Source organism: Hylaeus anthracinus, unplaced genomic scaffold (assembly GCF_026225885.1).
Source record: "Hylaeus anthracinus isolate JK02 unplaced genomic scaffold, UHH_iyHylAnth1.0_haploid 12002, whole genome shotgun sequence".
Lineage (NCBI taxonomy): Eukaryota > Metazoa > Arthropoda > Insecta > Hymenoptera > Colletidae > Hylaeus > Hylaeus anthracinus.
In genome coordinates, this window is record NW_026534349.1 from 3309965 (window position 1) to 3336762 (window position 26798).

The window sequence follows — 26798 nt, forward strand, 5'->3', positions numbered from 1 at the left end:
GTACTTTGGGAGATAACAGAAGTTTAATGAGTTGAAGAGGAAAGGATGTCTGAAGAACTGGCGGAAATAGCCAAAAATATTTCGAGAAATAATAGAGAACGAGAAACCCAATTCTCTGACAAAGAACCGTAAGGGTTGGTATCTGACCCTAATAGCGCGATTCAGATGTGGCGACGAAGAAAGGAGGTAACACACGTTGAAACGAAAGAGAACAGATGCTAAGTCCGCGACAAAGGGACAAATACGCTGAAGCACCTATTAAAAGAATGCAGAAAAACAAAGGGGTTGAATATGAGAGCAATAGAAATATTACGGAGAACCGGAGAAAGAAACTACCAGGGAAATAATTAACGTGCAGAAAAATTGTTAGGTGACTGTCGGAATATTCTGTACTTTTTCCAAGATACCAGCCAGAGTACTATACAAAAAAAAAAAAAAAAAAAAAAAACACCCACGAATATTTAAGAGCATGACGTAAGATATAAATCCTGTATTTTATGCTACCTACTTAAATCATTTTAATAAAAATTGTCGAACAATTTATTGCCAGGGACCAATAATTAATGATTTATTGGTGCTTACGGGTCCCTCCAGCCGCCATGTTGTTTTCGCGGCACGGTAGGTTGCAGAGGAAAACAAATTAAAAGTAATGGCCGGGCACGAGTCGAGAGGAACGCGTTTCAATCACTTCCGATAGACTTTGGACCACCTTAGCGAGCCAGCTATTTATTTGCGAGGATATTAGAGAACGAACTTGCTGCCTTTAATTAAAAGTACATTCTTTGAAAGAACTGCCGTCGAACGTCTCGAAACTCCCGGCTACCGAGACTTAGTAGTTGCCAGCTCTTTGGTATTTGCCGCGAGGAGTTTCTTTTTGATCGTTGCTTCGACTACCCCCCGCCTCCTATAATTAGAATTCTTCGCTCAAAAGAGCGTGCATAATGCCCTGGCGAGAGTTGGAAACTGATTGAAGATTGAAACTTCAACGGTCAATTACGTATTTACTCGAGCCGCGCGAGCAAAATGCTTCACTGGTGAACGCGGCGGTATAATCTGTTATGATCGGAGTACTTCTTAGGCGAATTAAGGGTTGAAACAGCTTGAAAAATAAGATCGCTCGAAACAGCGAGTTCCCCAAATTAAATGCGTGACCCTCGTCCATGCGCCCTGCATTTTCCTCAACTCTGACGTCGAATCGAACGCGCGAGACGTTAAATAGGCAACGACGTTGAATATTCACGAGTCAATTATGCAATGCGACTTAATGCGCGGAAAATGTCGAAGTCCCGGGGACGTGTGGTGGGCACCCGAAGAAAACGCTTGAAAGAACCGATCCTACTACGTGTAAGTGTGTTAACGACGGTAAGGAACGACGGCGTGGAATGGCCAGCGAAACCGGGCACGTTTTCCCGTAACGAACCGAGCGTCCAGAATTTAATTCTAAAAGGACTGGCTGCTAAGAGACTTACCCTCCAGCCGGTTTTACATAATCTGCGTTGTTGTACACTGCCGGCCATAAGTTCCACACCGACCCTCCGCTAACAAGAAACGGACTGTTTTATGAAAGCCAGACGGTCTGGAGGCGAACTTTCCATACCAGATTCTGAAGATTATTCGCTGGATGGAAAGTAGAATATCGTCTCGGTACATTATGCGATTATGAATGTAACTTTCATGTAGACGAAGCGGAGAATTAAATAATTATCGTTTAGCTGTTGGAACAATTTAAATTGGGCAGATGAAGACTTCTACGTTGCTTAAAACGTAAAATATTGCGTCTTCTGATGAGCGTAGGAGTGTCCTCGCGTGTATAATTAAGTAATTACCCCGTAGTCAAACGAATCTATAGGAACCTAGCCAATTCTCGCTATTCATTTTCTAATGTTCATATTTCCTAGAACGTGCCATTGTTTTTTTTTAAACGCAATCTAGCGGAACAACGATGTGACTACGATACTTTGCATAAAATAAATTTGATACGGTGGGGATAAATGGTAGTTATAGCTGAAGCTATGTCGCTTATTGTATTTCAAAACGCCCTGCTCGAAACAATCACATTGTCAGGCCTGGGAAATTAACCAAATATCAGTAGATAATGAGATATTAACTTAATATCTATGATTAAAGCAATATCATAATGTCGTTATTATACATTCAAGGATAATGTAATTATTCCATATTGAACCATAATATCATTATGATATGGCAAAACCACGGTGCTCTATACTTAGAATATTCAATGAATAACAGCTAAACTGCGGGATTTTATCGAAATCATACAAAGTATAATAATATTGACTACAATAATATTGATACTTCGTTTTGCATAGGTGCATATACTTTCTGGTTACGTTTAGCATACATTTGTCATATTTATTTGTAATGCATAAAACCCGCAGTTCACTTGTAATCATTCCCCAAAAACAAAATAAATTCCCCAATTGTACATGATAAGAATTTCTGTCTTTTAATCAAGGAAAGCATTATAGAATACCTCGCACCTGTTAACCAACCCTTCCTCCTGACAAATATTTAGCCTGAGAGGCTAATCCATGCAATTTCCCGCCGAATGGGCAAGAAGGGTGGAAGAAGGGCGAAAGAAGGGTGCACGAGGCGGAGAATGAGCACCCGGAAGAAATGATTCTCGGATTAGTTAAGGGCCCAGCGTCGCAGACGGAACACGGAACAATGAGACTGCCTCGGCTAGGATTATGAAAGTCACGGTGAAAAATCGCTACACCTTCTGCTCCAACTGGTTAAACAACCAGGAACGACGTGATCTAAGATAAAACCGCGCGAGATCCACGACCTCGAGATAATAATGGCCGCGGTGTTGCGGTTCACGCGAGGCAGCCGTTGGAATTAAATCTCGCGTTTGTTGGCACGTTGGCAAGACTTGATTTCTCCCTCTTCGACTTCCCTGTTAATTCCTCCTTCGTTGGTTCCCTCGGAAACCATTCGATTCGCTGAGTCTCGTTTTATTTTGCAATCACGCGAGGATCGTCGGTTGCACGCTCGACGAAGGGTGTCTTAAAGGAATTTTTTTTTTAACGGAAACGGATGTACGGACATTTTTTTAATTTTTACTGGGTCAGCGTGGTATTTTGGAGAAGCTGTAGAAAAAGCTTCAGGGTATTTTATTTCGAGGATCGCACTATCTTGATACAGTAAAAGTTTCAAAAATATCCATTCAGCCGTGTAGTTTTTAAAACTTCCTCCATTTCCTCGATTTAACTTCGCACAACGCACAAAGACGAGGAAAATAGTAATCGTAAAAAAAAAAGAACTAATAATAATAATACGACCGTAATTTCGAAAGATTACGTTAACAGACACCCTAATTAGGACCCTTCCCCCGACGCTAACGCGTTTTCATTGCACGCAGACGTTCCCACCAGTGCCACGAGTTAATTGCAGAGAAAAATCACGAGTAACGCGGGAGATTAACGTTAACCACGGTTTATGGACCAAGATCGGCGCGCAAAATAAACCGCTCTGTTATCAGACCTATCAACGATGTGACTATGATCAAAGAAAAAGTGGAACGAATTTCAGCGTCGAAATGAAAAAATTCAGCATGGAAAATTAAAAAATTCTGCTCGCAAGATTATTTCGAACGCCTCGTTAACGACTCGCAAGACCAGAGCGATAAAATCTCATCGCCAGCACGGATTGGAAAATATTCCAGCGATGCCTCGCGTTTCGTAGCTTAGCGAACGCGACAAACGTGTTATTGGCAAAGAAGCAATGCGAACTTCGAAATTGTTGCATACTAACGCCCACGTGCGTACAAGTTCAGCGTCGATTGCTGCAACGCGACGTCCTATTTGCTGTTTCGCCGCAACAACGTGCTCCACTGACGACTCACGGTTGTTCGATAGTTGGGAGCTAGCTGCAACTTCGATCGATCTAGACACTTTCGTTACGTTTAAGTGATAGGCGAGTTGAAGTTGGAGAACGTGCGTTTGATATCTTATAATATCTAATCAATTCTCGAAAATACAAACGTCTAACAGTGCCAGAGGATTACAAGCCTCGAGAACGCTCGACGGAATCCGTGAAACGCTGAATGCATATCACGGGTATCCAATTGTTCTACTGAATTGCGATCGTGCTAATAAACATCGTTGATTCCATTATTTTGGATGCAGATCTCATGCAACGAATGCTGCATATTGCGTTCACGAGCAGCGGACCGACGCTTTCCTCGTTAATTTATTTCTGTAATTCATATTTGTCAGCGAGAGGCAAATGATTCTCGAGAAACGATCGAACAATCATTTTTTTTTTTTTAAATCGTGATACTGTTTTTGTCAGAATTTCATTATACGTAGCTTCCCGGTCTCGAAAAACGTGGCGTTCAAATTCGATTGAAAGTCCTCCCCACAATTATGATTCCATCTACCCGTTAAGCAGTAAAGATAATTTAGATCGTGGAAGCTAATTTTCCATCAGTATTTGAGACGAGGCACTGATAGAATAAGAAGTTTCGTAGCTACTTAGGAAGTTTTAATTCCGAAACTCTAACGGCAGTGAACAGTTACAAAAGACATACAACTTCCCTCGTGACTTGTGAAGATTGCCAATCGAAACTTGAACGCCTCCTTTAATAAAAATCAGAATTTCTCCTGCACACTGAACAAATAAAAATTCAATCGAATAAACGTCAATAATAAATAGCTACGCGTTTATTTTATTCGTTGTCTAACGTATCACTATACTCGTCTCTGATCAACACTAAACCTACTGACATTTCATTCCTGCTTATTTCTTCGTCAATCAAATGACTGATCTTAAAGACACTTTTTTAATTGGATGCAAAAATGTTTCACCAGATATTAAATTCAACAACAAATGAAACAATTGTATATAATTTGTAGATTGTATATAAGAATCCACAGAAATTTGAAAAGGTTCTGGTAGTGGTAGGTTTAGTGTTAATTATCGAAAGCGTTTACCTTGGAGTTCCACAGAAACGTCTACCTTAAGAAGAAGATTGAATCGTGGGAAAATGTCTCGTCTTCACTTCTCTCTCAAGCAATTCGATGTTATTAAAATTCTTCTACTTCACTTAACACAATGACGAAAAAGATCGCGCGCCGTCGAGGTATAAACTGAATATCGAAGTCGACCGGCGTATTTCCTCTAACAATAACTGGATCGGGGCTTCCCGATACTCGAGCGTTTGTCCTAGACAGTTATTGGACGTGGGAAGAAATTGGTGGAAAAATTTCCAGCTTCATTCTTCATCCCGATTGCTCAAGATTGCTCCGTCGACCCAGACATCGACCGTGACTTCATTATCGACTTCGCGACTCGGATTTTCCGCGTGCAATTAGACCAACCCTTCGAGCACAAAACGTCAAATCTCTCAAATACCACCGTTCCGTTCAGAAAATGTAAATACATATGGATTGATAACGAAATTAAGGATGTCTCTTTCAGAATGAATTCTTCGTACAAAAAGGCACCGAAAAGTCCTTTACCATTTACCGATACGAAGCTTCGTTGACTAGATGTGAGCGATTAAACGTTGCTAGTTTGACTTTTGGCGCGCGTCGTGTGCGTCACAGTCAGCTGATCGCGCCGGGAATCTTTAACTGCTTGTATCTCGACAACGATGCCTTGAATTTTAAAATGGAAAAGGACTTTTCGATTCATTTTGATACGAGGATTTGAATATTCTTACTCTAGATTATTAAAAAAATTAACCCTTTGCAGGCCAGATCTTCTGATTTCAATACAGTCAAATCTCGCTCGACATAGAATAACAGAGGGTTTAGTTCGATCATATTCGCGACATTTCCTTCAGGAAAACAGTAAGCCCAGTGATATAAGCAAGTCGTAGGAAATTTATGTGGCAACCACGGAAACATGAACCATCAGGTATTCCATCTATTCCTCCCCGTAAGAACGTTCAATTATCTCGCCACCGAAAGTGCTTTGAGTCAGCGTACCATGCATCAAGCACAGTTATTAAAATTTAAATGCATAGGGTACCAAGAGTATTAATCTTTTGTTCCTCGTAGATCGTGTATCCATTAACCGTCGTCGTTGCTGGTTTATCGCCGTGCAATTAATTCTGATTACACGTTTTCGCCACGGAGCGCGGCTGGCGGTTCGAGGCGCGTTTAAAAATGAACGAAGACGGGTCGGTTGGAAATTCATGCCTTGAAAGCAACGTCCTGAACCATCGTCGGGCCATGCGGCGAATTCTAAACCGTCGCGCGGCAACGATATTCATAAAATTCAATGGTGCCCCATGCGCCACCGCTGGTACGACCAATTTACACGTTCGCGTAACAGAACAGAAAGGAAATGCGATTCGAAACCTCGAAATCAACGAGGATCCTTGCGATTCGCCGAGGGAATGGACGATAGTAATCGTGGCATTAAATTCGCAGCGTTTACGTTGGAGAAATTTTGTCTTCCACGTTGGACTCCGCTCCTTTAATGGAACTCTCTTTAAGGGGCGTCGGTGGTCTTTCTTTTGGTTGAAAGGGTTTCGGGTAGAAAGGGAGGGTTTCTGAATAGAAGATTTAATTTATTAGGGAGTTGATTAGAAAGGGGGTATTGTCAGGGAAAATATTTTTTTCGGAGGGGTTAAAATTTATTTTAGCGTTGTGTTATTTTTTGGGTGTGTAGTTAGGATTTGAGTAGTGTGAGATGCAATAATTTGAAGGTGGTTTCCTTTGTAGTATTTTCAGAATAAAAAATATTATATCGGGCGAAGAAATTAATTCTTTGCCTTTATACATTTAATTATTTGTAACTTCGGTTTAGACAGAAATATTTGCCCAGCATTCGTTGCATCAAAGTATCATGACCCGCATGAAACGTACAGATTACTTTGACGTTTCGTTTTGCAACTGTATGTGCCTTCTTGGAATGTATAACTGAGACTTGAAAAGGCAGATAATTAATTCCTACAACTAATAGTCATAAAAAAAAAAAAAAAGGTTGAATTTACGCGAGTCCGAATAATCCTGCTCAGAAATAATTTCTCATTGAACCGAAAAAAGCGAGTTGCACTTGCTAGGATTGGCAAAGCCAGATAGGCAAAAACATACCAGGCAGAACTGTAGCGTTGATTCGAGGACGTGCAGATGTTATCCAAAGAAATTTATCGTTCCCAAAGCATCGAGCGTAACGCGCTCCAAAAACTGCTATCTAATCCGTCCTAAACGGGTCCTGGCAAAGCCGATACAAACGAATGAAAATTTAACAGCTGGTTTTAAACCGACGCCCTTCCACTCGTACATATACGTACAATCACGCACTTTTTGCCAACGTTCTACGCGGATTTAAAGTGGATTTAAACGAGACGCAGCGCTGCGAAAATTCGCCAACCGCGCGACCCGAAAAATTTCCATCTTTATTTCCCTTTAATTGGGAATTTTCCTCCCCGCGTATTTTCGTCCACCCCCCTCCCCCCCCCCGCCCCCGGTTCCCGTGGGAACGATGCAGGTGCACGCCAATTTACACGCACCTAACGAAACACGGGCCAAACACGTAACAAGGATTCTGGGAACGAGACCACCCTAAACGTGGGCTACCAACAGAGGGATCGTGGCGTGTCGAGGCTTCTGGAAAGATGAGTTTATCGCGGTGGGGGTTTTCGAGAAACGGAAAGGTGACCTGAAAAGAGAGGTGGATGTGAAGAATTCCTGATAGGAAACTAGAAGGTCTTAAACAACGCTACTTTCAGCGATACCTTGATTATTGCAAGAAAGCTCCCGTTTATTACTTGGAGTGGCAAGTAGGGGCGATTGTGATAATGATAATGATTACATTGGCTACCTTGATTATTGTATTAAAATGCTGCAATAATCGAGGTTCCACTGTACTTTGTACATTAGTGTCGAGCGTGAAAGGCCCTCATCTACAGTCTTGACAAATGGAAGAAACGATCGTCAAGCAACAAGTAAGGTTAGGAATAATAGAAGGGACACCCTACTGGCTCTTGCACCTCTTGTAACAATCGAGACTCCACCATAATTTCGACACTAGTAGAAGTTAAGCAACAAGTACATTTAAAAATAATAAAAGGAACACTGTCTCCTAGCTTTCGTATCCAACATAAAATGTGAAATATAAAATGTGCCTAGCCGCTAATTCTAGTGAAAATAATATCGATTCTGTTCAAAGCGTCGTCCATTGGGGTTTTCCACCGAAAGCCAATAAAGACGCGTGCGAACACGGCGCGGAAACCGGCTAGGAAGAGTACGCAGGATACGAGGATGGAAACGGGTGTAGCTCGAGGACCTTTCACAGGCCCTAACACGAAACCGCACTTCGGCGGCATTTGCGTTTTAACGGGCAACGCTTTTACACCGACCGATTCGCCCCCCTTTCACGCTGGAAACCCCTCACGCGATCCGCCGATTGTTCGATTTATTCCAACTTGTTCTCGACCGCTTTGACGAGAAAGCGTATCTGTTTAAACCGAAGTTGTACATTATCGAATACAGAGGCACAGAATTCATTTCCGCATCTGTGAATCACTGATGATGGTGTTTCCAAGGATTTCTAGTTCACCATTTCTGACTATTTACGGTTCGTCGAATTGTTTAAGAATAATGCAATATCAGCACTCGGGAGGACAGGATTGGGGATTCCAAGAGGAGCCTAATCCTACCCATAAGGCGAATGCGATCCAGCAATGGTGTCGGTTCAATTTCCGGCAGTTCATCAACAAGGACGAGTGGCCACCCTATTCATCTGACCTTAATCCAACGGATTACGGTGCGTGGTCCGTTTTGGAGGCGAGGGTCTGTACTAAGCGCCACAACAGTTTGTTGTCGTTAAGGAAGTCCCTACTTACAGAGTCGGGGAATGTAATTCTTTAACACGTGGTGGAACAGCAAACAAAAAAAAAAAAAAACGCCTCCATTGAACGAATAAACTTCATACGAAGTTTACGCGACTCCGATACTGTAAAATTAAATGGCACTAAAAGTGACGATTTTTAATTAATTAATTAATAACAGTAATTAATAATAGTTAATTAGGGAGATACCATCGAGACAAACTGCATTTAAAACTAACGCGAGCTGATTGATGACGATTATTATCATAACGATGTTTATATCGTCCTAACAAGGGAAAATGAATTTTAAGCGAGGGCGGGACGCTCACCGCGATAAATCACCGTAATCGTTTCGCGTGTTAAACTATGCACGCGAATAAAACGGCCTGGCAAACGGACATCAATTTTCATCGATAACCAGTTGTTTGCCACCATTCACGGTCGTTCGATAAATTAAGTAACGCGTCGACTGCACCGTTAACGAAGAATTTCGTTCGACCAACAAAAGTGAAGTCTACGGGTGAATTATTTGACCAGCTACATGTGCAGATCCGACTTGGAAGCCGGGACCGATTAGCGTTCGTTCATAGTTCAACGTGCCTGTGGAAATGTTCCATTTTTATTTGTTCCCGTCTCTGGATGGCTTTTGTTCCGATTCCTAAATCAGTGTTTCTCGTAATTCCATGGCTCCTCCAGAACAGAATTCAAATATTGTCTTTGTATGTATACTTTTGTTTGCTTTCATCGATCTATAACGTAGAACACTGTCGGTGAGGCAGGTTACTCTGTTGGCAGCGTAGAGCACTCTGTCGATAACTCCTTCGATCAATTATGGCTCTACATTGCCGAGCCTTACCGGCAGAATGCGCTGCATTACCTACCACCTATTCCACTCTACCAGTTTCAGATAATTAGGCACGTAATCTTACGATTGATTATCGTACCTATTAGTTCAGTCTTGAAAACACATGTGTCTTCTTCCATATCACATTTACGTCGTTCTACATCAATCCTTAACTTCTGAATGTTTCTATATTGTTTACGTGTCTATTGGGACCCACTGGCCCTCTATAGCTGGGGTGCCTCGGTTTCGCTGGCCCCGTACTGCAGCTATAATTAAATATAGCTACAACCCCTGAGGGTTCTATCGCATCTAATATTTAATTTATGATTCTTATCTCCAATTCCAATTTAGTATGCACATTACTTATGACAATAGGAGAATAATGTGAATTTCCAAAGTGAATTTCCTTGTTTATCCATGTGTACCTCTCCTTATCTCTCTAATGAGTGTCTTTAATAGAAATATGAGGAGCCATTATTTTACTGTAACATCGTTTTTTTTTTCTGTTCTTTTTTTTTCCACGAGCTAGTAGAACACAGCTGAAGAAACACCGGTCTAAATTTTCCGCTATAATTATCCGAGAGATTTCCCCAGCGCGTTCGCCTTTGAATCGCCCGAAAATTCGAAGCGCCATTATGCCCGAGTTGCATTTTTTCTGGAATATTACGCGAACCAGTGACAAAAAGGTGTTTGTCCTTTGTGTCGCGTAAAAGAGCGACGACGCTTTTCGCATCATAATCGAATAACACAAGGGTGTAATAAAATGAAAAAAAAAAAAGAAAAAATTTGGTGCGAATGGATTTTCGCATTTTTCTGTTCACACCACTTTCAGCATAATCTAGCGCGTACACTACTGGCACTTTTTACGCTTTGTCAATTTATTAGAATAATTATCAATACATTCACGTTATTTATTCGTGAATATTCACGTGCGAAGTAGCCAGCCTTGTCAAACCCTGTTATACTTATTCTGGGTATTTCAGGCTGAAGCATGGTAATGGCTAGAAGAACCTTCCGGAAAATAAAACCTTGATAGATATGTAGATGTAATTATAAACAGAGTAGGTGTGCTCTTCGAGACGAAACAAATTCTAATCGTATCTATATTCTTACTACCAGGCTGTGGATCTTTATGCAAAATAAAATCTTGACAAACTTAGCTGAAAAAGTGAACCCAAATAGGAATTTATTGTACCCTGCAAATGTTATAATCAGAACTTTACTTTCAATATAATTTTTTATATCGTATTTCGTGGATCAAATTTCCTATAAACGCATAAAAATCTCCAGTCTACTTATTACGGCTTACAAGGCGGCGTCCAATCAAGCCGAGGAACTAAATAGAGGATCGTCGATTCCATTGACTGGCTAGGACTTTAACTTTAGGACGCCCTGTACGCGAGCTCGACGAGGAAGACTACAGAATGGAAGCAAACAGGAAACATCCCTGAGATTAAAACATCTACATATGCATCCAGACGTTAGGAAAGAAGATTGTGTACATCACCGGGGCATCCAGGATATGCAAAGAGATTTTTCTTCGAGGAAGCAGAGGAGATACAGAAATTGTAGCATTACAAGATTTTAAGGTCACGTTGCGGAACAGCAGTTCCCCTGAATCACATCCTTTCTCGTGTTTTCTCTACGACCATTTGTCATGGTTTTATATACTCGAACCTGCGCTCTGTTTTATTCCAATCTGCGCGTAACCTGAGTCTTGATCCGATGGACACTACATGCGGTGTAATTGTTGTTATTTCTCCAGAACTGAGACTTGGGTTATCGGCTCAGTAACTTGGATAATTGGTGCTTTAACGTTACGGAGTAATGATAAAATAAATATTCCTACTCAAACTAGATTTACGACAAAAATGTAGATAAGAAATAAATACTAAATGATTGAATATAAAGCCACAGAATTGATTTCTGCGTCAAGGATATTCATTTCTTGCTCGTTGATCAATGAAATACTTCGTGAAACGATACCAAGCAACGTTAACTGAAACGATGTTTATAAAACAATTTCACGTTCCACGAAGTTCCATTTCATAAGGTATTTCTGATTTCTTGAATAGCGTGCGCGTTACTTAACCCGGGATAACGACCAATGAACATTGAGATTTGCAATGCGCGACACGAAAAAGAACGACAGTGCTCCCCGCGGTATCTGATAATTTACCGAAAGGAGAAGTTACTTTGGGGTTAACACGCAGTGCGAGCCAAACAGCATATAAATGCGAATGCAGATGTAAACGCGGTTTCCAGCAGCCATGGCCCCTCGATTTGAACACCAGATGCAGCTCGTACAGTCGTAGTTAACTGCTGAATTGCAGTGGGAGCTTTTTACATTTGACCCGAATCGAGGCCAGCATACAGATACGAACGTAATATTTTCATGGAGCATCTAACACAACCGAACGAGTTACAACTTTCTTTTGGTCGCCGTGTCACACAGAAATGGGGCTGACAAGACTTCCCATTACTAAAAACAATCAATTTCGAGGGTGAGGTGGTAATAAAAATAAATTGGCATATGATTCGTGAATTTGGAAAGGTTAAAAATTAAATACTGGAACGAGTGGCGATCAACGCGTTAAATTATTGAAAAAAGAAAAGAGAATAAACTGTATCAAATGTAAAAATGCTTCGAATCAATAGAAACCATGGATAAATAAATCCTCGATGAAGGACCACCTGATCATTGTTTACATATAAACTAGAAATATATCGAAACGAAAGCTTTCAATTTTTTCAATTCTGCTTTTTTCATCACTGGAAACACACACTCTCGATTCAAACGTTAAAGTAGCAGAACATTTTGTCCAATTTCGTTATAAAGTGTAGCTAGGTGAATATTAGTTCTGTATGTCGATATATTACTCGGGAATCGATTTCGTTTCGCCAGACATTTTGTCAATATCGGACAGGAAACAAAACACGAGGCCCCCTTTCGCCAAACACAGTTGTACGAACATGCGCGAGGGAAATGGCGATTTCGATGTAGTCTAACGCGATGGAAACCGTTGAAATCCTTAAAAATGTCTGCTCTGTCAGTCAAAGGAAATAAGGAAAAAATATTTGTTGAGTCTACGAGATACGTATAAACGGTGTGTAGAAGGAAAAGTCCAGGCTGGTGTTCATTTGATTCGAATTAATTCCCAAAGATGACTTTTTCGAACGATCTAACTACTCAGCCCCTAATCGATCTACCTTTCTATATTAAAATTTACAATCATTCCGTTTATTCAAAAGCTACGCGTACTACTTTCTATTTGAGATCTTTTCGTTTACAATAGCATGACTCAAGAAAGGCGACTGAATTTCACGATGATCACACAAGAGAAATAGAAGAAGAATGGCTGATACAAATAAGATTTGGACGTCGCGTCTCGGAAAGACGCTCCAGCCTGAAAGGATCGTCCGTGACCAGAGATTGCTGGAACATTCCCCTCGTCGAGTTACGAAATTCGCGAATAAATATTTATGATGTATAATGCGCGGATGTATTATTTATCTTCATCCATATCTACGTAAAACTTCGAGTCCTACAACCCCGATATATTTATGAGTTTCTCGAATAAAAATACACTCCCTGACGCTATGAAGTATCACGTGAAAATATTCTCAGGATACCAAAAATAAAAAAATGTCGATAATGAAAACGTAGGAAGGTAGAAAGGTTATTCGAGTGAAGAATTGTTTACACGACTCGCAGTAATATTATTAAGTGCATCTGCCATTTCGTGGCAATTCTGACGAATGAAAATATCGATGCACCGTAACATCAACTGGTGGCTGGAAACCCTCCTTGATTTATTCGGTATTAATATAAAGCTTCGCTTGTTTGGGTTGGCATGCAGAGCGATATAAAGTGATTCGGTTTCCCCAACGGGTTTCTGGCGTTTTGTTACCGTAACGATGGGGAAATGTTTATAAATATTTGTTGCGATAAAGACACTGAATAAAATCGCTTGGTTCCTTCTTTCGTTTAAAAAATAAACGTTGAAACAATTAAAATAATTTTTGGGAACGATAGCTGAAGGTCTAAGACGGCTCGTGTATGCGACTGTACCTCTTAATTACGACAAATCGCACGTCGAGGACTCTTACTATGCGTGTTCACTAATTTCCACTTGTTTCAAAATTCACTGACTCGCAAAAACAAATCGGAGAGCTAAATATACAGAACTTTCGTAGCAGACATGTTAACCTCTTCAGGGATATTGATCACATGTGCGTGTTACATAAAAATTATTCACGATCAGTGTAACTCTTGAAATTAAAGAAATATATAATACCGAAGGGAGACATCGTATATCGAAATCGAATCAGAAATAAAGAATGCATCGATTTTCCTCAAAAATTGTGTCCAATGACTCACCGTAGCGCGCGTCGAAGTCGTTCCAGAGGAAAACCAGCGCCGCGAGAGTTTGCGGAGAGATTAATTAAGACCAATCGTCGTCCAAAGACAATCACCGTTGCTTAGCCACGCGTCGACCCAGCCGATCTCATCGTCGCTGGTTCGATAACTGTTTTCTATCACCACGCGAACTCCGTTTTCACACTCCGCGGGCACAGATCCTCTAACGACGTCCTCGAGCCTCGATACAGCCCACAGTCGATAGTTCCCCCAAGTTGTTACCCGAGCGACCTCGTCAGAATATCGCCGAACGACTCGAAATGTATTCTATCCCAGCCGATCCCAAACGAATCGTACCATCGCGGTAAAATCCTGGCCACGAGGGATCGAGTCATATCACAAATTTTGATACTGGGTAAAACGCGACGGATTCACGATGGCACCATGGTGTCCTCGCGGGGTCGAAGGACGAGGGGCATCTCGTCTTCGAAGACGAAGCACGTGGTTGAGATACGAAGCACTGGGTTTCTTCTACGTCCTCAAGTTTGAAGCACTGACCGATGGAGACGATCGAGATCAAGAATTTTCCCTTAATTTTAAATAGAGGATCTTCGAATCTTGAAAGAAGTCGCTCCCTGGCGATTAACAGCGTCTTCTGAAGGATACTCTGGTCCTTTGGACATCACCAAATATCCCACGAGGTGTCTTCAACCTTTAATTTTCAAAGTACAGAATTCTTTCACTATCCACGCAACCTTCGCCTTTCTTTTTCCTTTTTTTTTTTTTTTTTTTTTTAATTTCCACCCCAATCCAATCACTAATAGCACTCAGCGAACCGATCTACGCTCGACACTCGACGGGGTAGCGTCGTATCGATTGTCAAACGTGATAGCAGCGCGTCGCGAGCCAGCGATAGTCCATGACGGGGGTAGAGATGACTCTTCTTGGAACGGTTGAACGAAACTGGCAGCGGGTGGTCGCGCGCCACCGCGAGCAGGGTCACCTGGCACCGAGAGCGTCGCGACGCGCGTCTCTCCGTGCGACTCGAGCCCAACTGGCGCAAGCTCTTCCTCCCAACTGGTGGGGAGACGACTCCAAGTACGACCCCCGAGCGCGCCAAGACTGGCGCTTTCGATTCTGGCGGGTTTTTGCTCGCCATTCGACTCCTTGATCCAACGATCGTGCGGTATTGTTCCAGAGGGGACGGAAGAGGGAGGACTCTCGCGCTTCAGGTACGAGGATTATTGCTCGAATTGGTTTCGACGTAACTTCCGCGATTTTAAAGGAAGAAGCCACTTTGGACTTGTAAAAATCACAGGCATATATTCGATCACTTTTTTTTGCGAAATCGATTAGGTTAATGGGAAATCTGTTCGCTGGGGTTTGTTGTGCGTATATCGAGGAATGTTAGAGTTCTCTTCGAACGATTCTCTCGTAAGCCAAGTATTTTCGTTTTCTACGCGACGCAATGTGTGAAACGATTTAACCGAAAATTAATTTTTCAGATTTTCAGAAAACAGATTTTCAATCGAGTCATATGTTTTCGAAAAATACATCGTTTAATATGCCTGTGATTGTCATGCATCTGAGGTGGCTTTTTTTTAGTTTCATTTTGTATATCGTGTATTATTGGATTTAATATTAACAAGGCCTGACGAGAATTAGGTTTGTTCTTCGAAAAAGTCTGTCTGTATTTTCCAAGCAAACGAGGAATAACGAATCCCCTGCATCCACGTTCATAAATAAATGAGTAAATAAATAAGCAACGCAGTTACGATTAATCTCGTCCGTCAAAACTTGTAACGACGTCGTTGGAGTTTAAAGCGTTGTATCGTTTTAATTATATTACATTATCCCCGGGCGAAGCCACCGAGACAGTTCCTTGGGTACGGGAGGTACGAGAGTAACGGGAAAATTTAAATTTCTGACTTCATGATTAAAAATTTTCATATCTCCACGTAAGGAAGCAGGGGTGCGTATATTGCCACTCTAAATGGAAAATTTCATCCATTCGAAAAGGGATGCACGTCTTCGAGAAACGGGTAACGAAGGTGGGAGATACAGAAAATATACGTAAAAATAATAACTGTTGAGATTAAAGAAATAACTGCACGCAACGATCACTTTTGTATCGACAAGAACGCTATAATTATAATAAAAATGTCAGGTAAACACGTTTTGTGTTCGTACCTTGTTTCCAACGTCGTGGGAAACAGGACGAACATGTTTTCTCATAGAATTGTCATTTTTATTATCGGCAGCGTTAAATGAAACTCCAGATGAAAAATATTCATTTCACGATGCAGTTGGAACTTTTAAACAATTACCTAACAAAGTACCTCCTTCAAATTTAAAAGTGTTAAAAGAATTCGTTTTGAAAGTTAACTGTCAATGAAAATGAATGTAAACGAAATTCATAAATTTGTATGAAGTTACAAAAATACATACTACAATAAATGTCCTAGAAGTATTAGTTTGCCTAGCCAACGTGTTTAAAAGACTCTTGTAAAAATTCGATGGCCTAATGTTTATTCTTCAACAACCCTACTTCCACCTTACAAGATTTCTACAGCACGAATCCCCGAAGAAAATCAGATATTCCGGAATAATGATCCCGGGTAATAACTCAAGTAGAAACACGCCGGGCTCGGCGGATACGTTCCCTTATCCAGCGTTCAGAAATTCAATTGCAGTTACACGCGGAAGCTCGAAGTTCAATCTTGCTGAAGTGTACACATGATCTTCCTCACAATACGGTGGAATCGAGGATACACGGTGGTTGCAACATTTTCTTCGGGAATCAAATTACACGGACACACGTACGAGCTACGAAGAATACGGTAGCGTGAGAAATGGCGATTCTCCCCGTGGAAGTTACGACTCCCTGCGAATAAACGAGCTCCGCTATCAAACCGTGCGAAAAGTGGAATAAAATTATCCGCGGATGTACACATCCCGGAAAAATGATACGACGACGATAGGATGAATGCTCCTAATTCGAGTTTGACGGCACGCCAAATTGCACGCAAAACAGGGCTGTCTGCGCCGCTGAGAAATGCACGACATATTTTGCAGAGGTCTCGGTGCAAACGATCCAGAAAACTTCAAAGAAAATTGCCGATGAAGGAAGGTGGAATCAGAGACGAAGAAAATTTTAATCGAGTAGTAGTTTATGAGTAAGATTTAGATTCGTTTAGTTCTTAATTAATATTAAGATAGGTTGCGTTTATTTAATTTCGTTCCACTGTTGAAACTTGTATTTTTATTCTGCAAGTAGTGCAAGAAGGTTGTTTAGCTTTTACTCGCTATTGGAAATTTCTGTATAAATAACAATCTCGTCCATCGCTGAATCGAACCGAATGAGAAGTTGCAGTAAATGGAAAGAAATATTGTTTATCGATGGGAAAAAAAATTTCAGAGAGGATATACCACAGAATTTTGTAGCAAGGCAACTGGTATCTCTGGATATCAATTCACTTATGGTCCGGTAAAAGTATCAATTGAACGTGAGGTTACAAAATAAAATCGAGAATAATTTTGTCTTGGAGTAAAGTGCGAGTAAAGTGCGAAGTGTCCACGAAAAGGTACCGCAACGAGGAAGTTGTACAAGAATAAATTGAAAGAAGTACACAGCAAGGTAGATAAAACCTTTGATTGGGTCGCTTTAAACTTTTGCCACCTAGCCGCGCGGAAACTCCTAAATGATCTTTTATATCGCAGCGAGCAAGACGTTTATGCGAATAAAATAGAACAGCTATTCCATAATGTTCCAAAAATTGCTCCACGGGACGCGATGGTAACTGGGTGACCTTGCGTTACTGTCCCCTTTAACTGTACCGTAACTGGACCTTCTAATGACGTTTCTCTCGAGTGTGGAGGAAAATGACCGAATTTGGACCGCTACGCGCATTTTCCAACCCCCTATGCGCGAGAAATTAAATATTTTTGGGAACGCTGTAACCCGAAATGTCCCTTCTATTTTACTTGTTTAAAGCAGAGCTTTCATATTCCTTTTTTAACAACGTATTCTGGAGTTACTAAGAGCTTTCATATGCCACGAATTTTATAATCGAAAATTATGATTTCAAATATATACAAACGTTTCAGTTAATCAATTATACACATAATTATTTGAAACTCCAGTTTAAATAGCAATATCTTTTTTTTTTCATCAGTGATCTGGATGTTGAAATCTAGTTGGAAAAATCCCTTCTGGTATTACAGACTTTGGAAATTGACAGTCTGCGCTGCATCGACGGAACATACTTCGACACACATGTGTCATCGCTGCAAACTCGATATGCCCGGGAGGTACATCCGATATATCCAGACCATCAACGTCATCGAATAACGCGAACGTATTGCTCCCTTTTTGTGAATGCGCACTACTTCCGCGGAAAAGTACTTTCAATCGGTTTCCTACACCGCGTGCAAAGCAAATCGTCCGCATAATCGGACACGTGAATGGTGAAAAATATGCCCCAGAAATTAAGAGTAATCAAGAGTAATTAAACTCCAGCTTCGCACCTTATAAAATTGATACTTTTCTTTTTTCTAGTACATAAAATTCCTTTCACCCACAATTTTTCTATCCCGGACCTAACTCCCCAAAAAATATTATATAACAGACACCATGGACAGACATAGATGCATCGACGAGCAATCAATTTTACCTAGTCAGGCTCACTCACAGTGGAACACCGACAATGCATCGCGTACGTACGCGTTTCACTCGAAGAAGAAAGCCTGGTTCCATTAAAATTTTCGGCCGGTACACGCGACATTTGCGGCAAACCCCCGCGACACGTTTCCACCGTTGTAGTTTCGACAGAAACTCCATCAGACCAGCCTCGCGCGATTTAGGAGCGGTACGCCATCCCCGCTGGGAACAGTTTCGTCCACGCTGCGTACAGGCCGTTTTTGCACTCGATTCTTTGCTCTCTGACGTGGGGATGGTTCTATCCCTCCTCCCCCCCCCCCTCCCTCCCTTCCTCGACGCCCTTTCGAGCTACCTCGTTAAAATTATTTCCGGTCGGAGGCTGGCTTTCGAACCTGATCGTCCGGTTCCCATTAAAACCGGATATCCACTTTTTCCACGACTCGATGGAGAAGCTTGCCTATCGGTACCGTTAATTTAGACGTTAATTGCAAAAAGACCAGTGGGATATCCAACGCCTGAGGGATACGAAACCTCTGCGTTTCGTGTGCAAGAAGAGGAACGGCGGATGTTTGTTTCGAGAGGTTTGCTTTGCCATTTTTGGAAAAATTTGAAAATAGGTATTTAATGGAAAAGAACGATCGTTTTGCATGATTCCGAAAAAAATTTCGAAGAAAAAGTAATCGTATCACGAAATCCATACCCTCGTTTCTTCAATTCCTTTCGCAGAGTAGAAGAACAACAAATTTGATTCGGATAACTTCGTTCTTGAAGAAGTTATTTTGATTTCAAGAGAGGCCAACGCCAATATTTATCGAAACGAATTTTCGAAACTTTGTACTTTTATGTATTTTTGACGCTGAATTGGACAGAGTAAAAAGAAAAGTGGTAATCCCGATGCTGACAATTGTGAGTTTTGTACCGTAAATAAATCTTTTATGAAATTAATGTTACGTCAAGAAAAGGATAAAATGGAAAGGCAGCTAGTACATTTGCAAAGTACGGTGTGATACGATTCCTCGATTCAGATGAACCTTGTTTATACGGAGCCATTTATTCGTATTCGCAGCGATGCAATATGGATTATTTGTTTGGCCGCCCTTTGAACGTGTTTGCCAAACAAAATATTCATTATAAACAAAAAAAAGTGAAACGGGTTTATGAAAACTTTTTCACTGTTTTCTCTCTATCAATGTCCGTTATTTATTGCTATCTTGTATATTTGTAAAACGGCAAAGAGGACACGACGAAAAAAAAAACCATGGAAATTTAGTGTATTCATTTTTCAATGCTTCTTCACATTCGTTGCATTTTGGTGGCTAATAAAATCTTGAAAAACTATAAGAATTTTATTGATTAAAAAAAAAAAAAAAAAAAGGCATTTTGCTTCCAGATATAAATACACATACTTCACATATTTACATAAATTGACTCACCAACAGACCAAAGAAGACGAATCGACGTAAAGCACTAGCACTGACGAATCTAAACCGACATTTCTACTCTATGGGAAGAGGAGGAAGTCCGTAGAACACTGACGATTGCACAAGCCTATCGTATCTTTTATAGCCTTTGCAAACGTTCGTGATTCCTTCTACTGATGGACAATAATCAGTCAGGAACCTTGGGCTAATAATGCGTTGGTTAAATGGCCGATACAACGCGTTTAAATCATCGCGCTAGAAGAAAAGAAATCCCCCCCGTGCAATCAACGACGATCGAACGATTGGAAACCGACGTTTCTGCATGACCGTGTGATAAATTGCGTGTAATTGGTCGACACTTTTCTTTTTCTTCTAAGTTTTAATTAATGAATAGCCTGCGGATATTATGCATTTATGATACAAAGAAATATAATAAACACGTGGCAAATATAACCAAAAGGAATGCGCACTTATGCACCTACGTAAAACGACGTAAAAGTATTATTATATTAATTGTAAACTACGTTCACCGTATATCATGTACATTTTTTTCTCTGATTTCCATATAACTGTGGGTCGCAAATGCATAAAATACATTGTCATCCGATATCCGTACTCGTTCCTATTTAAAACTAATCCCAGTTCCACCAAAACCAACATGCAAGCGTAAAAAAAAAAGAAACAGCTAACGTCCGTACCGTAACTTTACGGTCTGACTATAATCGGCTCTTTCCACTAACGGTCTTACTGGTCGCCTTTGGGGTCACGTTATAGTTAACCAATCGAAGTAACTTGGCGCAGCAAATTGCGGTCCAGTAATTTTCTCCGACTAACGTGGAAACTTGTAAATACATTGTGAGCACCGAACGACCTGGCGAGCGGAGTTGTCGATTACAACGTCGTTGCGCTGGGACAGGGAAGAAAATGGACGAAGAAGAAGAAAAAAGAAGAAAGATGAAAGCACAGTATGTACACGGTTCGGAAGGGAACCTCGAGAAGAGGGTCTCCATGCCTGCTATCTTAACTAATCTTAACTTGGCGGAAACTTTGTAACCAATCCCATGGGGAACACGACTTTGCGAACATGGGAAACCCTGTTACTGCGCGCGGCTTCAAGTTCAATTGGTAATCGAACTAGGATACAATGATATTTTGGATAATAAATATAGAGATGTTATGGATAGAGGAGTGACAGACCTCTGATCGTATCGCAGATGAAGAAAGAACATGTTACATTTATGTTAATAAAAGCACAGAGCTTTGCAGGTGTTCCTGTATCTCCCTTAATTTATCTATAGGATCTCTATAATACTAAAGCGTATCATTTATTGGTTACTTTAAAACGAAACGTTTCGTTGAAACAAACTGGGATACGCATGAATACCATCAACGAAATTAATCGAACCTGCAATAAACACGCTACAATTTGTGTAGCGAAAATGTGGATGCTGGCTTTGAGAGTTAATATTGTTGTTTGTAATAACACGTATCAATTAAGTTAATAGCAGTCCGTTGCTGTTTGTTATCACGTAATGCAAATTTCTATAATTAATAGCAATATGTTGTTAAATTGGGTTACCGTAGGGATGATCGCGAGCCAAATTGGAAATGGAAGAATCTCACGGCTGCTAATGAACTGAGATTACATCAAATCAAATTTTGTATAGGGGACTATCGTTAGAACGTGTCATTTATTTATGTACCTCATAATCACACTGAGGATGTTTATGCAATCATAGGCAATTGAAAGTACACGAGAATGTGCACAAATGAAAAAATATATAAAACGCACGTATACGACAATAAAATGCATAATACACATAATATAATAATACACTTTCCATATCCAAATTTGCATAAACATTCGCAGTCTCATAAAATACCCTATTTTTGTTAACTCTAAAATGCTACATCCAATGCAATTTAAATTAATATAAACGAAACCTTCCCATGCTCCAATTAAATCTTTTGCAATCAACCGTTGAAAGAATATCCCTTGAATGAATTCCGTTTGGTCTACGCTGTACCCTTTTTTTTTTACGCGCGCTTAATGGCTGCGTAATAATTCCGAAAAACGTCCGTTTACCGCAGATACAAGCCTCGATAGAAATTTATATTCGGTTCAACTCTTTTGGGATGCATAAATCACGGCGGTACATCGGTTACACACCCCGAAAACCGACTGGCAAAAGTTTGAAACACGAGACAGATACCGGCGATATCGACTTTGCGCCTTCGTTCCTGTTCCGCAAAAATATACCAGGGGCTAACAAACTCGTGCTTTCGGTGGACAGTCTCGTAAATAAATCGAGGAAACAACGATGTTATTCTTGGGTTGTAGGCCAACGTGTTTTACAATTGGGCTAAATGGACAGCCGTTTCACAATGCCCAATTCGAGAGAGGAATTCTCTTAAACGAATTTCTACTTGAATACATTATACAACTAACAATCACGGCGTTCTAAAACGTAATAGTTAATTGAAAATTAGATTCGAAGAAACGGCGTTCGCGGTCGTGTAGAGAAAACAGGGCGTGCTGATGGTATTTCCATTTTGGGAATTAGGAGCAATGTCTTTAATAATGAAGGCTGTGTTGAGATGAATAATAAATTGTTCGAGCTTTTACAACGGAATGCTCGTGTATTATTCTGTCGCTTGAAGCTATCATATCCATCATATTGTTAAATGATTTCCAAATGAATTTATTGGAAGGATAAAATAAATGAAAATTAAAAAACATCGAGCTACGCACATGTTGCATCAATTGCTACAGAAGAAAATCTATCAAATATAAGCTAGAGCATATTATAAACCTCCTCTAAAAAGATGATTCCTCTAAAATGAACTTCCACCACCAAGAAGCTCACAATCGTTCCCATTTTAATTTAATATTCCCACAATTTATCATTCAAAATGAAAATGAAGCACGGATAAGGAAGAATAAATGAATTCAGCCTAACAGCCGCGTATTAACTACAAAATTGAACTTTCTACGGGTACGACAAGGGATGATACTCGCGTATACCGCCGTCCGCGAATCACGTATGCGAGTAAGTGAAGTGCGCATTTGACGAGGGCTGAGTATGTAAATTGGAAATGGACGTAACTCGACTCCAGGTGAAACGTGAGACGTGTATAAATGCGTAATGCATCCACGCGCGCATATTCTCCGATGCACGTGCTAGGGTAAGTGGCGAAAGAAGAAGAAAAAAAAAAAAATGGGAAACGATTGCAAACTAGAGGACGGATGGAGATTCGAATGATAAAATTAATTATCTCGTCTTAAACGTCCCGCGTTTCCGTGCAGTTCCACGAAACGCCAGGATAGCATTGGAAGCGATTGTTACAGTAAACGCATTATCTATAACGAGGATCTTGAGGAAAGACCAGGCTATACCGAGCCACCGTGTTCTCGAAGGTTCATTCGTGCGCAATACCTATCGCATTGGAGATTTTAATCTAACGCTAAATTGTCGTTTACCAGAGACTTTGTTACGGAATTTCTGCTACGCTGCACAACCCTAATCTCCCGAAACGCTTTTAGAAATTTTGACGGAGGAGGATCTTGGGTTAGATAATGAATTACTCCTGAACTCCATAATAAAATCTAAATCTGGATCTGAATCCAAAATTAAAAAACCCATCTAATCGATCATAGGAAAAGCATCAAATTCTCCGACGCTACAGAACTTTCGTTTATAATACAATTCCAAAACAGGAAACTGGTATCACTTATAAATTGAACAGCGAAATATTATGTACCTCTATGAACAATTAAACGGTATGACTAACAGCGGCGACTCCGTAACACATTCACGCCGCAACACTCGCCAATTTTGTATCTTTAATTGCACTCGACAATGCCTCCGCACCGTTACGTAAAAGAGTTTTCAGATTAACATAACAAAAGCGATAAGCGTGTCGTTACCTGGCTGAGATAATTAAGCAATCAATATACGTTTGATTACTCTAGAAAAAAAAAAAAATGGCAATATTGCGGAGACACGATGATAAATTGCGTAGGAGGATGGAATGCACAAATCACACCCTGATATTGCATTGAATAACACGTAAATAATAATCCTTGGCGAGGAATGATGCAACTACTGTGACATTTAAGTAAATACGTAATGGAAATTAATTCCGTGCTTCTTTATATTCGATCATTTACGACTTTAATTTAAATAAATATATTTAATATTCTTCTAGAATTAAAAAGGATCGAATACAGAGGCACGCGATTAATTTCGTGCACGATTATCGCTCTCGATACCAACGATAATCTCGATAAACCGTTCGAAACAAGTTTACGAGTGTTTAAACAATAGAAAAAAACAATAGAAATCCTTCCATTATTCGACACCGAGAGCTAAACATTTAAATTCCCTATTGTCTACAGACTTTGAAATCTATCTCTACGAGTCGAACCACCCCTGAACAATTTCAAACTCCTCCTAAGGACTGAGAATCGTATACCTGGACGATTTGCATGGCGAGTCGCCGCAGACATGTGATTTTGCAGCCGTGGGCATCGCGACTCGGCCGCTCCTGCGTAAAAAGCTGTGACACGTCCCCGGAACAATGGTCGGCGCGGTGAAACGGTCTATCTGGGACGAGGATCGCGGACAAGAAGCTGCAAGAACAGGACAGAGATCCTAGATCACCCCTGGTAGACGGTAACCGTGGTAGAAGCTATCCGTTAAAGTTTATATTCCGCACTCGACGCTTCCTACGCCACCGGAACTGCAGTGTTCTTGACGATATACGTACGGCTGCCATAAGTCACGTGCTGCGCGACTAAGGGGTATTTTCTACCCACCTTTCTGCGTATTTCACCGATGCCCGCCTTTTCATGGGAGAAACGAGCCCTGCCTACTTAGCACCTCATTCGCTACAAAGTATTCTCCGAATGGGGCCTTCAGGATTTTTTTATTTTTAATAAAACACACCCGGAGTAAGTGAAAGTTTTTTCAATTAAATGCGAAAATATCTCGCGTGATATTAAAATGAATGATGCGTGGTTAACCTCTTGTGGGATATTAACGAAAATGCGTAGGTTTACCTTTACATCAAAATTATCATCACTTATGATCACAGTACCTCTTTGAATTAAAATGTACGCAACACTAAAATGAGACAACATATTCACAGATGAAAACTGGTTTGATTTGTGTGTATTCGATTAGAACAAAATAACTAAAATTCATCCCTCAAGCTTCAAGGGGTTAACAAAATAAATATCGAAGCCCTTTCTAAAGAACCCTTTCCACGATGTAATTAAAGAGCCTCTGAATATTCCAATGACCTACGATGTGCTAAGTACACGCACACGACAATTTTTGCTTTCCGATTTGTATTTCGTTTCTGTTTTACCTCGAAACGAATGCAATTAGATACCGGAAGCGCTCCGTTCCATAAATAATGGAGCCAACGTGTATTTTGTTTGAACAATTACAGTTCAGGCAATTGCTATACGTAATTAAAGATCCAAATTCCAGCCATGGCAACGTAAATCGATGACAACTACAAAACACGCTACGGCAGGGATTTAATTAAAATTTTGGCATTAACGGATGGAAATGTCTTCCGTCTTCGTCCCAACCCTCGCGGACAAGAAACACGTAACTTGGCAGAGGTTCATACTGAAAAAGCAATTAGCGTTTGTCTGATCTCTCTTTGTGCATCAGACGTCCGCTGCTCCGAACACGCCGTTCCCGGATTATACAGATAAATTGCAATCGATATGAAGTTGTTGGCCGACAAGTACACCATAAAAGTGCCGTAAACCAGTCCGCGGATAAATGGAGAACGAAGATCCGCGTTTAACAGTCGTTCAACTCCTTCTCGTCTTCGAACGATCGAGTGATCCACTCGAGTAATTAATACCGGAACGAGCCTTTGTCTCCGAGCTGCTCCTTGTCGGGCAATCAGCCTTTTTAACGCTGAACCTATCGACGTTCATTTGTAACTATTTCCATCGTGGTAATGGATTCGTCTTAAAAACACTTTCTTTCGGTTAATTACAAAAATATCTTACGTGGAACTAAATCGAATAATGCATGAAACAATATCTTCGATGGCTCGAGGGGTACTTGTAACCTGTCGCGGACTTTCCGACTGTTTTGTCATAAATGGCGAATAATTAACAACGGTTCCCCCGAGCCGAAGTAGGCTACGTCGTCACGAGGCCCCGATAAATGATCAAAGCCCATCCAGTCGACCGGGTCGTTCCTCGATAATCCGAACAGGCGAAGGTACATGCACGAAATAGCTGGGTCTCGTGGACCTAGGGCAAGGAAATTCCCACAGCAGTTCGTGTGTGGTGTCTCGGCTGATAATTAGGTATCGATTTCCGCGTGCCTTCGAGAATGCCTGCAATAATCGACTTCGCGCGTTCCGGTATCTCCTCTGTTGACCCTGCCACTCGGAATGGAGCCATTTGCTGCATTTTTCTCCCTCCCGCTTTCAAACCCCTATACTAAACCTTCCTACATCCATTAATCATGAAACACGAGCACGGGATCGGGGGCGTCACGGAAATGGGGCAAAAATACCGTGAAAGAGCCGCCGTATAATTCACTGGCGAGTTCCCCCATCCGGAAAATATCCGCGGAGGAAAGGACTCGTAGCGCAATCACGGATTAACGCGATTAGGGGAGGCGGCGAATTAACGTCGATCCCTTGCGATTATCTTCGATAAGTAT

General features: G+C 40.9%; 1 protein-coding gene across 2 annotated transcripts in view; it reads right to left on the minus strand.

Moving 5' to 3' along the window:
- The window catches only part of LOC128891542 (cysteine-rich venom protein-like), a 59031-nt gene extending 38481 nt beyond the window's left edge, over positions 1–20550 (minus strand). Inside the window, exon 1 of one of the 2 annotated variants that reach the window (XM_054151102.1) lies at positions 20107–20550. The gene's annotated coding sequence lies outside the window, so the exon portion shown is untranslated. Of the gene's footprint in view, positions 1–14034; positions 15446–20106 lie in introns of those variants that run through there. The other variant, XM_054151101.1, reaches the window with a different exon arrangement.
- Positions 20551–26798: the final 6248 nt, after the last annotated feature.